The following is a 14,599-nucleotide window of genomic DNA, read 5'->3' as shown; positions in this document are numbered from 1 at the left end:
TAGATGGAGCATCTAGCTTATTTGGCATTTTATGCATGATCTGCTCAACCAGATTTCACATTAAACTGGTGGTGTGATAAGGTGACCTTGATAAGGAGGATTCAGAAAACTCTGTGTCATTTGAGGTTATGTTTATAGTAATTGGACTGTTTGCAAAACTGACCTCCATTACAGAAATCTAGAAAATAAGAGCCTGTTAACACAAAATAGCTTTAATACATCAAGTTCCAAAGACATTGGATGACGAGAGTGGAGCCTGTTGTGGCGTAACATGCTGGAGTATAGGGTGCCCCTGCCCTCTCACATGTGCGCTTCACTATCACCTGTGTCACGCGATAACATTGTAGTCAGTGGGGCTGTCAAAGGGGGGCCCTCCCAGTGGCTCCTCTTGGCTCCTCCCCCCAACCATCTCAAAATAGCACAGTAGATCCAGGGTCAGGCTTATCTCAGTCACTGTGTGGTCAAAAACACTAGTCCAGAAATAGCGCTCCTGAACAGAGCTGCTTTGTGAATATCACCCAAGGTGTGTATATGTAATCCATTGGCTGTATGTATGACATAAATGGACATGAATAAATGGATCTGTGTATTATAGTGTCTCTCATATTTTTCCATTATAACAAACGATGGTGGGGCATTCATGAAACCTAAGAGCACTATTGTATAACTTTATTTCTGAAATTTTAGTTTAATTTGCTTACACGTGATGTGGTCTGAGACACAGGCCAGTTTACCAGTTTTTGCATAACTGTGTGCAAAAGTTCATTTACGTGCAGGCCTACATGTCACCACACCAGTGTTGAAATTATGAACTGTGTCCTTTTGCCCTCTTTCTTTGGTGATTCTGGCATGGGTTAGAGACCTACTACACTGGGAATTAGTCACTAAACAACTTGTAAAAAACCAACCTTCACTATCTAAAGCATAGTCAGATTCTATGCGTTATTATAAACACTCCTGGTCTTGTTGAACTGCATTAGCTATAGGCTACCCTAGATGGCACCAGAGGTTAGGGATTATGTTTATCGTGGACGTAGTACAACATAAAGATGAACTACTTTTAAAGAGTCTTCTCATTTTAAGTCTTCTGTCCTTCACACTGAATGGCAATTCAGCAAGCAGATATGGGTGAAAGGCAGCCTGTTGACATTGAAACATACTGTGCCAGCTAACAGCTGCTTTCATCACTCTTCTGATCCAGACTGGCCATTGGCACGCTTATCACAGAATTTCAGTGTGTTGCAAGATCATGGTCTCATATAAAGGCTACCAGTGGAGTTCGGACTTAATAGGGATAAAATACATTACAGGGAGCTCTGCGTCTAGTTAAGCTTAATAACCCATCTTAAGATATTTTACCAGTTTATGTTAACTGTACTTTTTAAATCTTGTTTTTTCTTTGTTTATAATAATCAGATCACCTTTTTTCTTTTCCGTTTTTAAGAGTTTTTTCTCTTATCACTCACTGAGGACAACCCAATCATTCCAAGGGAATTCACACCATGGAAAACAATGCTGAGAGGTATCTAGCCCTGCATACAAACACATATAGATTTTAGCTCATCCCTGCTTAACAACCACTCAAGAAATAACATGGATTAGATTTCACGCATTTGTCTTCAAGTACGCATTGGTGTTCATGTTCTTTTGTTGCTTTACTGCTAGTTTCCCAAAGGTATCTGGCCCTATCAAAGATACTCAGGCACTCCAAGGCTCCAAAGCACAGCTTAATGGCAGCTGTCTGACTTCTTTAATTGGTGGTAACATGAACCACATGGGCAGAAAGGTACTGGAGGTCTCCTCAGCAGATGATTCTGGGATTGACAGTCCAACTGTAGATGCAGATGCTGAGCTTTCAGAGGAGGTGAAAGCTTTATCGCTGTCGGGTTTTACCATCAAATGTCAGGAGGCATCTGCTGGGAACTTTGAGGAAGGTAAGATCAGATGATTTCTCCTAAAAGAAAGGTCATCAGCAAGCAATCACTCACACTGTTTTAGAATAAGATCTCAGTCAGGATGTCATGGAATTAAAACTGCTTGTGGGTTGGATGTATTGGCTTTTGTACAATTCTGGAATAAGGTACATTTGGACTGCAGAACAGTGGCCCCACCAGTAAGGTTCAGTTCTATAATTAGACAAACCTTGTTTGTTTTACCTTGTTTAATCTGAAAATAACCACATGCTGACTGTCTTCATTCCCTGCCTTGGCTTCCAGATAGCCATCACCATCACATTCTTTTCACAGACAGAAACCTGATTGGTGTGATTTGGCATTCCATAGCCTGCCAGTAACCTGACCTAGATCTTCCTCCTAGTTAAGCACTCAGGTTTTAAAAGGGCTTGAGTGTATGTAAACAGTCAGTGCAGTAGATGCATGGAAGGATAGACGGAGGGATCTTCTGTCACATTGAAAGGCTGCATAAGCTTGACCTTTGACCATATTTTCAAAGCATTTTTAAAATCCTTACTAATCATGCCGAGTCCTTGTCCTCAATGTTGTCCTGGTCTGCCAGAGGAAGAATCGATCTCAATTACGGGTGAGGTGCACCTTGCACCGGCCGAGCAATACTGGAGCACTGAAAGGGAAAAGGCAGTGAAGCTGAGGATGGCTGAGTCAGGTCCAGGCTCTGAACCTCCACTCACCATTAATCAGATGTTCCAGGCCACAGTGGATAAATTTGGAGACCTGCCAGCCCTCCGGTGGAAAAAGGATGGGACTTGGGCAACACTGACTTACAGGGAATACCGACAGCAGTGCCGAATGGCAGCCAAGAGCTTTCTCAAGGTACTTGGACTGACATATATATATATATATATATATATATATACACATACATATATATATATATATATATGTTTAGTTGAAAACGAGATGTGAAACTTTTTTGGCACTATTGCTTTTAAGAGTCTTACATGTCTTAAGATTATAACTCTGCAGATTAGGGTTAAATCTCCCTGAGAAAGACGTCAAGTCAGTGATTGTCTGATACCTATTAAATTTTGGATGATGTTTCTCCACTGAATTTCTTCTTTATACCTAGACTTTTTTCTTGTTTTGTCTGTGTAAGGAAAGCTAGTAAAGTACTCATGCAAAGATTAGTTAATTTCCCTAAATTTGGTTTCTTTCTTGGTATGATGAACATGATATGCAAATGCAAATATTTGGAAAATATTAGACATTTCAAAATATGAGACCTTTCTTAACAATGAAATTACAGTTGCAATATGGACACTACATTAGATCCCAGTATAAACTTTAGTCTGCATTGGGTGTGGAGTGTTCCTATCTTCATCTCCATTTGACATCACTTAGAACAGGGGTGTCCAATCTTATTTGCAAAGGTTTTTTGCAGGTGTCTGTTCCAACAAAGCAGTACTGCACATGATCAGTTGTTTGAAGGCCGAACCATTGATTTAACAAGTGGAATCAGGTGTCTCATTTGGAATGAAAACTTGCAGCCACACCAGCCCTTTGTGGATAAGATTGGACAACCCTGACTTACAACATAGAACAGTTTTCATCTATATGTGACCTTAGCCACATCTGTACAACCCCAAATCAGAAAAAGTTGGGATGTTATGTTCAAATTAAAACTGAAAACAGTGATTTGACTTATTTTGGACTTCTATTACTCTGAAAACAATACAGCATCACATCACTTAATGTTTTACCTCATTAACTTGTTTTTTTTAAAAACAAACACATTTCAATTTTGATTCTTGCAAAATATTTCAAAACAAGTTGAGACAGAGGCATTTACCACTTTGTAATGTTGTCCTTTTCACAACACTTCAAAGGCATTTAGGGACTGAAGACACCAAGAAATGAAACGTTCCAGGTGCAATTTTGTTTCATTCTGCCTTGGGTGTGCAACAGTATGGACCACAAGTTCTCTACTACTCTATGTAGGGACTGCAGGCAGGCCAGTCCAGCAACTGCACCCACACCCTCATCTTTCCCAGCCATGCCTTTGTAAAGTGTGCAGAATGTGGTTTTGCATTGTCTTGTTGAAATACATAGGCGTGCCCCTGGAAAAGATTTTATCTTGAGGGCAGCATATGTTGCTTCAAAATCTCTATGTATTTTTCTGCATTAATGGTGCTATCGCAAAAGTGTACATTATCTTTGTCAAGGGCACTGACAACCCCATAATATTACAGACCCTGGCTTTTGGACTTCTTGCTGGCAACAGTGGATGGTCCTTTTTGTCTGTGGTCCGGAGTACACGGCATCTTTTTCTTCCAAAAAAGACCTGAAATACTGGTTCTTCTGACCACAATACATGTTTCCACTGTGTGATGGTCCATGCCAGATGCCAGTGAGCCCAGAGAAGTCGACAGCCTTTTCACACAGTTAACATAAGAATTTGGCCCAGTAAAATTTTAACTGGTATTTGTCGATGTAACTGCCTATTGTAGTGCTTAACAAAGACTTGCCAAATTAATCTTGAGCCCATGTGGGTATATTGCTTATAGATAAATGACAGGTCTTGATGCAGTGCTGTCTGAAGGATCAGAGAGCACAGTTATTCAGCGTAGGCTTGTGCCCTTGCGCTTTACGCACTGAAATTGCTCCAGATTCATTGAACCATTTAATCATGTTATGCACCGCAGAGGGTGAAATATCCAATCTCAACATTTCAAGAATCTCTTGAAATGTTTAAAAATATTGAGGAATATTGTTTTTAAACATTTAAAGAATTTTCTTTTGGCAAACTGGCGATCCTCGGCCCATCTTTACTCCTAAAGTACTAGGCCTTTCCTGGATGCTGTTTTTGTACCCAATCATGATTACAGTCACCTGTTGACATCGTCTGTTCCAAATTGCACCATTTAAGTATTTTAGCTCATTACAAGCCCTAAATTGCCCCTGTACCAACTCTTTTTTTTAAATGTTTTGCAGGCCTGAATGACAGGAATGGATGTATTATTTACAACAAATCATTGCTTTTTGTTTTTATTTGCATTTTCCATATTGTCCCAACTTTTTTTATGGCCATTGTCTTATATGATTTAATATGTAATTATGACAAAATATGTGTGCCTACTCAGTATATGTGTCCTGTGTCTATAGTTGGGGCTGGAGCGTTTCCATGGAGTTGGGATCCTGGGCTTCAATTCTCCTGAGTGGTTCATCGCAGATATTGCCTCTATCATGGCGGGGTACTATGTCTGAAATAATTTTTTCAGCTTTACACATTGTTCTATGTTCAGTGTATTATCTGTTCAGGCACTCTTATCGATAAAGATTTGCAGATCAGTTTAAAAAAATGAGGAAAATGCAAGCTGTACTCAATGGTAAAAGAATGCAAGATCTGATCACTGTTTGTTCTCCAGAGGACTCGCTACTGGAATCTACACCACCAACTCTCCAGAAGCCTGCCAGTATGTAGCTCATAACAGCAAAGCCAACATTGTGGTTGTTGAAAACAACAAACAGCTTGTGAAAATCCTCCAGGTAAATAACTGATGCATTAATTGTAGTTTGACAGACCTGTCGCTGGACCCCATTTCCCAAAAGCATCACAAATCTACAAGAATTCTGGGATGGAGTTGTCACTCTGAACATTCCCACTACCAGTTAAGACAGTACTAGTACTATGATGCTTTTGGAAAGTGGACTCTGGGTTGACTTTAGCAACCCTTTATTCCAGCCTAAACCTAGAGTTTAATATGTTATTTGTTATGTAATGCATATCCCTAAGCCTCCTTGGTTTGACAGAATTCAAAATGTGATATCATTTTCATGTTTTCTTTCATTAATGTACTCACGACAATACCCAGTATGTATTATAAAAATATAACATACAACCATCGGTAATCCCTGTGCTATCAACAAATCCCGACTGGCACTAACCCATAGCGAATAAACTATAGGCTAAATACAACCAAGCATTAAAAAAATCCACCCCAAAGCAGTTGCTCTTTTTTTAAAGCTCCTCTCACCTTCAGAATACATAATCAGAAGGGGGTTTTCCTACTCTTTGAACTTTCACTGTAGAGAGTACTGTGGCACAGCTGTAGGAGGCGAGAAGGCAAGTTTACAATAGTTGTGGTAATGGTTACATGTTTAATTTTGATTAGAGCTCCTTTTTAAAGCTGTTGTTTTTCTTTTTTTCTTATTTAGGTCAAAGACCAGCTACCACATTTAAAGGCTATCGTTCAGTACAAGGGTGAACTGGAGAAAAAGCTGCCAAATGTATATACGGTAGGCCTGCACATTTACAGGACAGTTCCACCAAAGCTTGTTTTTGATTGTCTTCCTCTGGACAGACTGAAAAAGCTTTGGCATGCTAGGACATAGATAATCTGATGTTACCCTGCAGACAGACTGGTTTGAGTGTTTGTAGTGAACATGAACATGAACATCTCTCTATCAACATTTTTTCCACATATACAGTTTCAGACAATCAAGGACACTGACTGTATTTTTAAATGTGATCTGTTCTTTCAGTGGGCTGAGTTTATGAAGCTTGGTGAGGAGGTCTCAGATGCTCAGCTGGATAAAGTGATTAATAGCCAAAAGGCTAACGAATGCTGCACTCTTATCTACACCTCAGGAACAACAGGGAACCCAAAAGGAGTCATGCTCAGTCATGATAATGTGAGTGACCTGGAAATAAAAGAGTTTTTTCATAAAGAGGATCGAAATGTTCATCCACATTATCTGTGTAATTACTGTGTAATAAGTTAGACTTTTCATTTTGCTCTCGAAAATCACTTTATAAAACTGAAACTTAGCTAGATGTTTCTAGGCCATGTTAAAAACAGTAGCTCAAGGTTAATCAATACAAATATCCCGTTTTGGCCCTTCTCTGGTCAGATCACATGGCTCTCGAATGCAGCAGGTCTTGTGGTCGGGGTGAAGGTGGCAGAAGAGTCTGTGGTGAGCTACCTGCCCCTCAGTCATGTGGCAGCCCAGGTCAACGACCTGTGGATCCCCTTAAAAGATTGCTGGTGCTACCTACTTTGCAGAACCAGATGCATTGAAGGTCAGTGTTGTCTTCATTTATGAAGTAATGTAATTTTTATTTTCTGACAATGTACACTTTTAAAAATAAAGGTAACAAAAATGTTCTTTGTAAATGACATTTGAGTATGAAGAACCTTTTAAAAGAGCCAAAAAACATTTAGGGAGATTTATCTTTGGGAAAAAAAGTTGTACCAGTGGTGTAATTCATAAGATTTGTTTTTAGGCTTTCACTATGATTACTACTTAGTTGTAGTTCTGATCTTCATTATATCTTAATAAAATATACATACTGAGACATGGCAAGAAAGCCTACATGAGTCTATATCTTGTAGGGTTCTTTGGCCCACACTCTGAGAGACGTGCGGCCTACGAGCTTTCTGGGAGTTCCACGCGTGTGGGAGAAGATGCAGGAAGCAATGAAAGCCATTGGTGTAAAGTCTTCCACCACGAAGAAAAAAATTGTTGATTGGGCCAAGGGTATCGGACTTCAGGCCAGCTATAATGCCATGAACGGGTATGTTTTAGGTCACCAACCCTCCTCCTGGAGATCTCCTTACTTGCAGAGTTTAGTTTCAGCCTGCATCTAACATGTTGCCCCCTTTTACATAACACTAATATATCTGATCCAGCCAGGACTTAAGTTAACTAGCTGGAGCACGTATGGCAGACTGTGTTCTGGGAACTAGGTACTACAGGAAAGTAGATCTCCAACAACAAGGCTGGTTAACACTAGTTATTAGAGTTTCTTGAAATAGGTTGTTTTTGGATCTTAGGTCTTGTTATTCTTAGCTTTTTATCCTGTTTAAAATATTGTCTTTTATTTATCAGTTATTTCTCTCCTTTAAAGGGCCCATATTCTACATTTTTTTGAATGTATGTTATTTTTGCCCCTGAGGTTTACTTATGATATTTGTGTGGTTTTATGTACCAAAAATAGTCATGATTCATTTTGAATGACCATTTTTCGTCTTTTCTTTCTCTATTAAATGGGCTGTTTTTGTAATTGTGCAAAATTTGAATACCCCTGTTCATCTTATACATTTTGTTGATTTTCTAAGTGAAAATAAGTCACCACATTCTTTACAGGGCACAAACTTAAATACAGCATTTTTCTGCTTGTATAGTTTGTATTTATTTGCTGAGTTTACCATATTGAGAAAAAGTAAAAGCAGTGAGCAAGTGGCACATTTTTCAGCAAAAAGTGAGAAAATTCCAATTTACCCTTTAAAATGTTAAGGTGTTTCATAAGCCTTAATTTTTTATCTTCAGCTAAATTTTACTTGTCTTTTATTATATGTTATTTTTGCTGTAATCCCTCCATAAAACACTTTAGAAAATTCTGTTTAGCAAGTGCTATATAACCTTCTTCTTCTTCTTCTTCTTCTTCTTCTTCTTCTTCTTATTCTTATTATTATTATTAGTAGTAGTAGTAGTAGTAGTAGTAGTAAGTCATAGTATTCACATCTAATCTGAATGGCTAAATGCTCCTGTGCCTTGATTCCCAGTGATCCCTCTGTGCCCTGGGGCTTCATGCTGGCTAATAATCTGGTCTTCAAGAGAGTGCGTGCTGCCCTTGGGCTGGACCGCTGTAGGAGCTGTTTCACAGGCGCTGCGCCCGTCACCAAGGACACACTGGAGTACTTCATGAGCCTCAACATTCAGTTGTATGAGCTGTACGGCATGAGCGAGAGCACGGGACCACACAGCATATCCTCCGCCAACAATTACCAAATCATGAGGTCAGCTCTGCGTCTCTTTCTCTTTCTTTGGTTTAAAATTTTGCATCGTTCTAGGTTGGCTCAGGTGTTGCCTGTCTGATTTGATGCAGCTAGGAGAGTCATTCTTGACAACAGCAAGTAACACTACTGTAAGGCAGTGTTAATAAGCCTTTCTGACACCTCCATAAGCCCTTCATGACAACGGACATAGACTTACATAAACATTTAAAAAGGCTTATTCCAATAGGTGTCATTTGTCAGAAAGGTTGCATTTGCCAGCTTTGATGTCAAGTTGACAGTAGAACATAAGCTTTAGATCACAGATTCACCAACAAAAAACAGATGTATCCAGGATGTGGATTCACAATCCCATTATGATCCCACAGCTGTGGTAAGGTGATACCAGGCTGCAGAACCAAGCTGGACAAGCCAGATGCAGACGGAAATGGGGAAGTGTGCTTCTGGGGCCGGCACGTCTTCATGGGCTACCTGAACATGTCTGACAAGACTGAGGAGGCGCTGGACTCAGAAGGCTGGCTGCACTCAGGAGACCTGGGAAAGCACGACGAAAATGGCTTCCTGTACATTACGGGCAGAATAAAAGGTAGATGTGGGTACAATGTAGGTTTTAGTCCAAAGCAGTAAGAAGTTCCCCAAGGTTTGTTTGAAAAAGGACTATAAGGTGCCTATAGATAAGCTAACTTACTGCACACACTCATGATGGTGTAAAAGGAGCCACCAACAAGCTCAAGACAACAAGAAAATGAAAGTTGAGTGACAAGGAGACAGAAGTGTTAATAAATAAAGTTATTTCCCTCTAAAACACTCTACAGGACTTTTATTTTATACCAGTGTAGATTTGTGAAACAATAACACATACTGCAGCTGTATTATTGCATATTTTACACTACTTATTCACATACATGTACTTCTGATCCTAAGAGCTAGAATGTTTTTCTGATGGTAAATATTCTTTCAGGGCTGATATTGTCAGATTAAATCTCCTAGTAACAGTCATTTGCTATGTTATGGCAAATTTACATATGGTTATAAAAGACAGATAAAATTATGTGCCTAAAACTGGCACAAAAAGCTTTGTATATTGGGCAATGAGTCAATTAATTTCTTAGAAAACTTCCAATTTGGAATGTTTTGTAGAAAATGAATAGATGAGGGAATGTATGTGTTGATTTACTCGTACTTTAAAACTTTTGAAAATATGGTCACAAACTGCTGCTAGCTTGTCTTTGATAAACAAATAAGAAATGTGAATGTGCTGAAAATGAAAATGTTTGTTTAATGTATTTTATAGAACTGATCATCACCGCTGGAGGAGAGAATGTCCCACCCGTCCCCATTGAGGATGCAGTCAAAGAGCAAGTGTCCATCATTAGCAATGCCATGTTAGTGGGAGACAAAAAGAAATTCCTGTCCATGCTTTTCACTCTGAAAGTAAGCCAACCCACATTTCATTCACCTTTTAGATCCCTGACACTCTTAAAAATAAAGGTGGTAAGGAGGTTTCTTTGGAGAAATGACGCAGAATTTAATTTCCAGTTAAAACAGCCATTAAGTACAAGTTATTAATTTTTTTGCATCTGGAAAAAACTGAATATAATATTACATTTTTCGGTGTTCAGTGTGTCTACCCTTTTTTATTGCAGCTTCCATTCTTTTCTAAAGGCTGTACGTTTTCCAGAGAAATCTGCAGGGGTGTTTTCCATACCTACTGTTCAGTCTTAGAACTAGGTTGCATTTTCTGCTTCTGACAATTCTGACAAGCAATCACAAACACATTTAATGATGATGAGGTCTGGGTTCTGGGGTGGTCACTCCATTGTCCCAGTAAGGGCTTCTTGACAGCTACACATCCTTTCAGAATCAGTGTTGAGTTGTGGAAGGCTGAACAGAAACATCTGTGGACTTCTGAAGGAAGAGCTTGATTTTTTCCCGTCTGTCAAAGATGGTCTACCAGGTCGTTCTTTAAACTTTGGTTTTGAAAACTCTTTAACACTTTTTTTGATATTCCTTTCCATATACAAATGGATTGTCTTATATCCAGTCTCTTCAGAAATATCTCCTGTAAAATTAATAACTTGTACTTAATGGTCATTTTGACTGAGAAATGAATTCAATTAAAGGTGGTCTCTGACCTTTGCACAGTACTATGCTAGTAAGAATAAGCGCTGAATATTTGTAATGGCAAAATACTCTCATTTACAAGATTCATGACAAAATTGAGGCCATTTTAGAGACAAGTTGTTTAAGGTTTTCAGTCATAATAAATTAAAACCTCTTGCATTCCTCAGTGTCAGGCTGATGAGAATGGAGAGCCCACAGATGAGCTGAGCCCGCTGGTAGTGGAGTTCTGCCGGCAGCATGGAGTGACCGCCAGCAAAGTGTCTGAAATCATCAACAACAAAGAGCCAGCCATTTACAAAGCCATCCAGGAAGGTGTAGACAAAGTCAACACCAAAGCCACTTCCAACGCTCAGAGGGTTCAGAAGTGGACTCTCCTGGCGCGGGACTTCTCCATATCTGGAGGGGAGCTTGGTAATTATTATTTGTATTTATTTATTAATTTATTTATTTTTATTTATTTATTTATTTATAATCAGAAACACATATGACTGAACTTGTCTGTGTTGAATGACGGAACCATATTTATAACAGCAGGCCTGAACTTACATTGCAGCATGTCTGCAGTCTGTTATTCCGCTTTTAAAAGGCATCTGTCTTTGTGTGAACACTATATATGTTGCAAAATGTCCCCATTGTTATTTAAATTGTTGTTTTGCAGAACTGTATAGCAAATTGATTTGTTAACTTCATATGCCATGTACACATTATCTAGGAGATAGCAGAATACAAAACTAGACCCAAACACATTATGGACAACAAAGTGCACTAACGAACATGAAGTGCTGTCAAGTCGGTTCTGGCAACCATATGAATAGTGTTTCTCCAAAATGTCCTGTCTGTTGTTTGTATTTAGGCTTAGTGGCTTGTTTATGATTTCTCTGTGTCCATCCATCTTCTTGCTTGTTGTCCTCCTTCTCTTTTAACTTCAACAACCTCAACTGTTCCAAAGATAATGGTTTCAAATGAGTTGGTCTTTTTATAAAATGTCCAAAGAGGTGAGGCTTGATTTGGTTTCATTGCCACCAGCATACAGTTAGCTGGACTGAGCTTTTGAATGGTAAAATACTGTCGTGTATGGAGATGGGAGACTGGATGCCTGTGCAAAAGAGGCTTTTAACTCAGAATGGTAGAACTCCAACAAAATAGCAGGAACAAACAAAACTAATCAGAAAAAAACAAGTTTACAAAGTAAGGGGCTTATGACTCAGAACTCTTCTAGTTGGCAAGAGACTTCACAACTGAGGAACGAAAGCTGGACGTTAAATAACAGAGATGAAATGAGGAACAGGTGGAGGGCGGAGCCGGTGATCAGCAGATAGGCGACACAGAGCGAGGGAGAGCGGTAGACGGAGACCAGGACCTGACAAATACATTATCAGTAAAGGCACAAATGTTTATGTCAGTAGGTCGGTTTCAGGCTGTAAAATCTCACTGATTCTCTTTTTTCCAGGTCCCACTATGAAGCTCAAGAGGCCTGTGGTCGCAAAAATGTACAAAGAAGAAATTGACAAGTTTTATGGGGCATAACACATCACAGTGTTGGACCTTAACTTGAGGGTGTGATAAACTGAACAAAAACATCCCCTCCAGTTACTCTTGTGTTGCTCAGAAATGATCAGATTTTCCTCACTCCACATCACACACAGCTAACGAGCTAAGTTGACTGGATCTCTGTATTTCAGCTGTCAGTGTGTGTATATACAGCACTTTCTGATGATGACTGCTTTTTTGTATATAATGAGCTTAATTATAGCCAAAGCTAGCATCCACAACTTTGCACATCTGTGTTAACTCTGCTGTATCTATAGCCAAATTTTGCTAATTTAACTGCTGGGCCAAAGTGCTGTAAGATTGTCTTATGTCTCTGTATGTCTGTCATTATTGAAAAAGTTGGTCAATCGTAAAGCTACAAATAAAACTATAGGTAGGTTTTCTTCATTCAAAAATTCTGACTAACAACATATAAAAACTAGACTAGAATTTAGCATTACATAAACAAATCATTCTATTAGCTTAAGAGCCTTGCAAAAGTGCACACTAAACATGTGTAGTTGAAGCAATGTTATGATTTCTCAGATGTGGGTTGCAGTCGCTTGTTCTTCACAGAATGTGGAAAGAAATCGTCTCTTTAGATATTCATGAAAATGCAATGTTTGCTTCTTAATTTTAAGATGGACGTGTATACTGAAGAAGTGTTTATCATTATTTTTTTATTTCTAATGTTTTCCTTTCCTTTCCATCCTTTATTTAATGAGAATGAATGAATGAATTTTACTTGTGAATCAATGTTAACAGGCTAGGTAAATGAAAATTTCTTGAGTTTACTGGACATGTTTTATTACAGAATGGGTTTGTTTTGGCCTCTATGCTGCACAAGAACAGACTGCACTTTCACCATTAAATATTAAATTAAGAAATTGTATTATATTTCACTCTTCCACCTGACCTTTTTTGTTTTGCTGCTGAACCAGCTTCATTGCCATGAAAGAGGTTCTCCTTCATTCTTCATTTATTCACTGCATAATTAGTCTGGCTTGGGTTTCACATGTCATAAAGAAAACTACTGGACTGCCTTTTTCAGAAAGCATAACACCTGACAAATGTGCTTGCAGGAGGGTAATTCACATCAGCTTTCACCTTTGCACTTGAAAGACTGAGGAATGGCTTAAAGGTAACACAAGAGTAACTGAGTGGTAAGGAAAAGTATGTGAAATTGTAAACCATTGATTTATCAGTTTCTTACTCAATTATGATGAAATATGCAGTTTGACTGCAGGTAGAAAATGTCTTGCACCAATTTTGATGCATTAAAACCAGACATAGCAAATATTAAACTTGAGCTTTTGCCTGACATGCAGCACAGTCAATACATAGTCAGGAGGGTTAATTCTAGATTAGCTTGTTTACTGATATTATATGTATATCTTTACAAAGAACTGAATTAGAATAAGTGGGTCAACCCTCAAGCTACTGGCATGATACTAAATGATTGCTATTCTGGATTCTTTTTGTTAAACCTAAAATGATGCCAGCTCAGTGTGAAAATGTTATCAGCCTCCAGAACATGAGCAGACCTCTTTTGATTGATTATTGCCAGATATGGTTTCTCAGTTCTGGTTATGGTTCTGCTTATTAGCAAATGTGCATTCTTCCAGTTATGGACACGAATGCCCTCTGATCATAATCTGCAGAAGACCTGGAGACAGAAAAGGCAATAGATTGAGATTTGTAACTTGCTTTGTTGTTGTGACCTTATTGAAAGGGAAAAAAAAAGAATTGCTAATTGCTGGTTGTGTAGCTAACAGCTAACTAGCGCAGTAAACAGAACTGGAGGCAGGTTTGACCAGATGCTGGTGACTGATTGTTTATCAAGATGTTTGAACATTATGTACTCACATGTGAGAGTAATTGCTTTGTCTGACTGTAAAATTGGAGGAGAACTGTGGTGTAGTCATTTTCTTTTTGTTCTTATTAGCCATGTAGCCTTTAGCATGCTAACTAGAAGCTGTATCAGAAGTCATGTGTAAGTAACAGAGTAGTTTTTACCTAAAACCTAGCTAGCAAATCAAATTTATCATTTTGTAATGTTAAGCATTTCAGAATAGTTAATTGTTTGGCTTATAGTTTTTTGGGTTTGAAAATGGAAATGAATCAGGTCGCCATTATTTCTGAGCAAGTTCTGCTGCTGAAGTCGACACTGGTGTTCGCTCACTCTCTCACCCCTTCGAGGGCTTTTCTGACACTTTTCACTTGAGCTAGAAAAGT

The 14,599-nt window shown here is 38.7% G+C and overlaps 1 pseudogene; it reads left to right on the top strand.

The window, feature by feature from the left end:
- Positions 1-1,114: 1,114 nt before the first annotated feature.
- LOC118827340 lies at positions 1,115-14,277 on the top strand (annotated as a pseudogene).
- The last annotated feature ends 322 nt before the right edge of the window (positions 14,278-14,599 follow it).

Source organism: Colossoma macropomum, unplaced genomic scaffold, assembly GCF_904425465.1.
Source record: "Colossoma macropomum unplaced genomic scaffold, Colossoma_macropomum, whole genome shotgun sequence".
NCBI lineage: Eukaryota > Metazoa > Chordata > Actinopteri > Characiformes > Serrasalmidae > Colossoma > Colossoma macropomum.
Note: the sequence above shows the minus strand (reverse complement) of the source record. Positions and strands in the feature narration are given on the sequence as shown.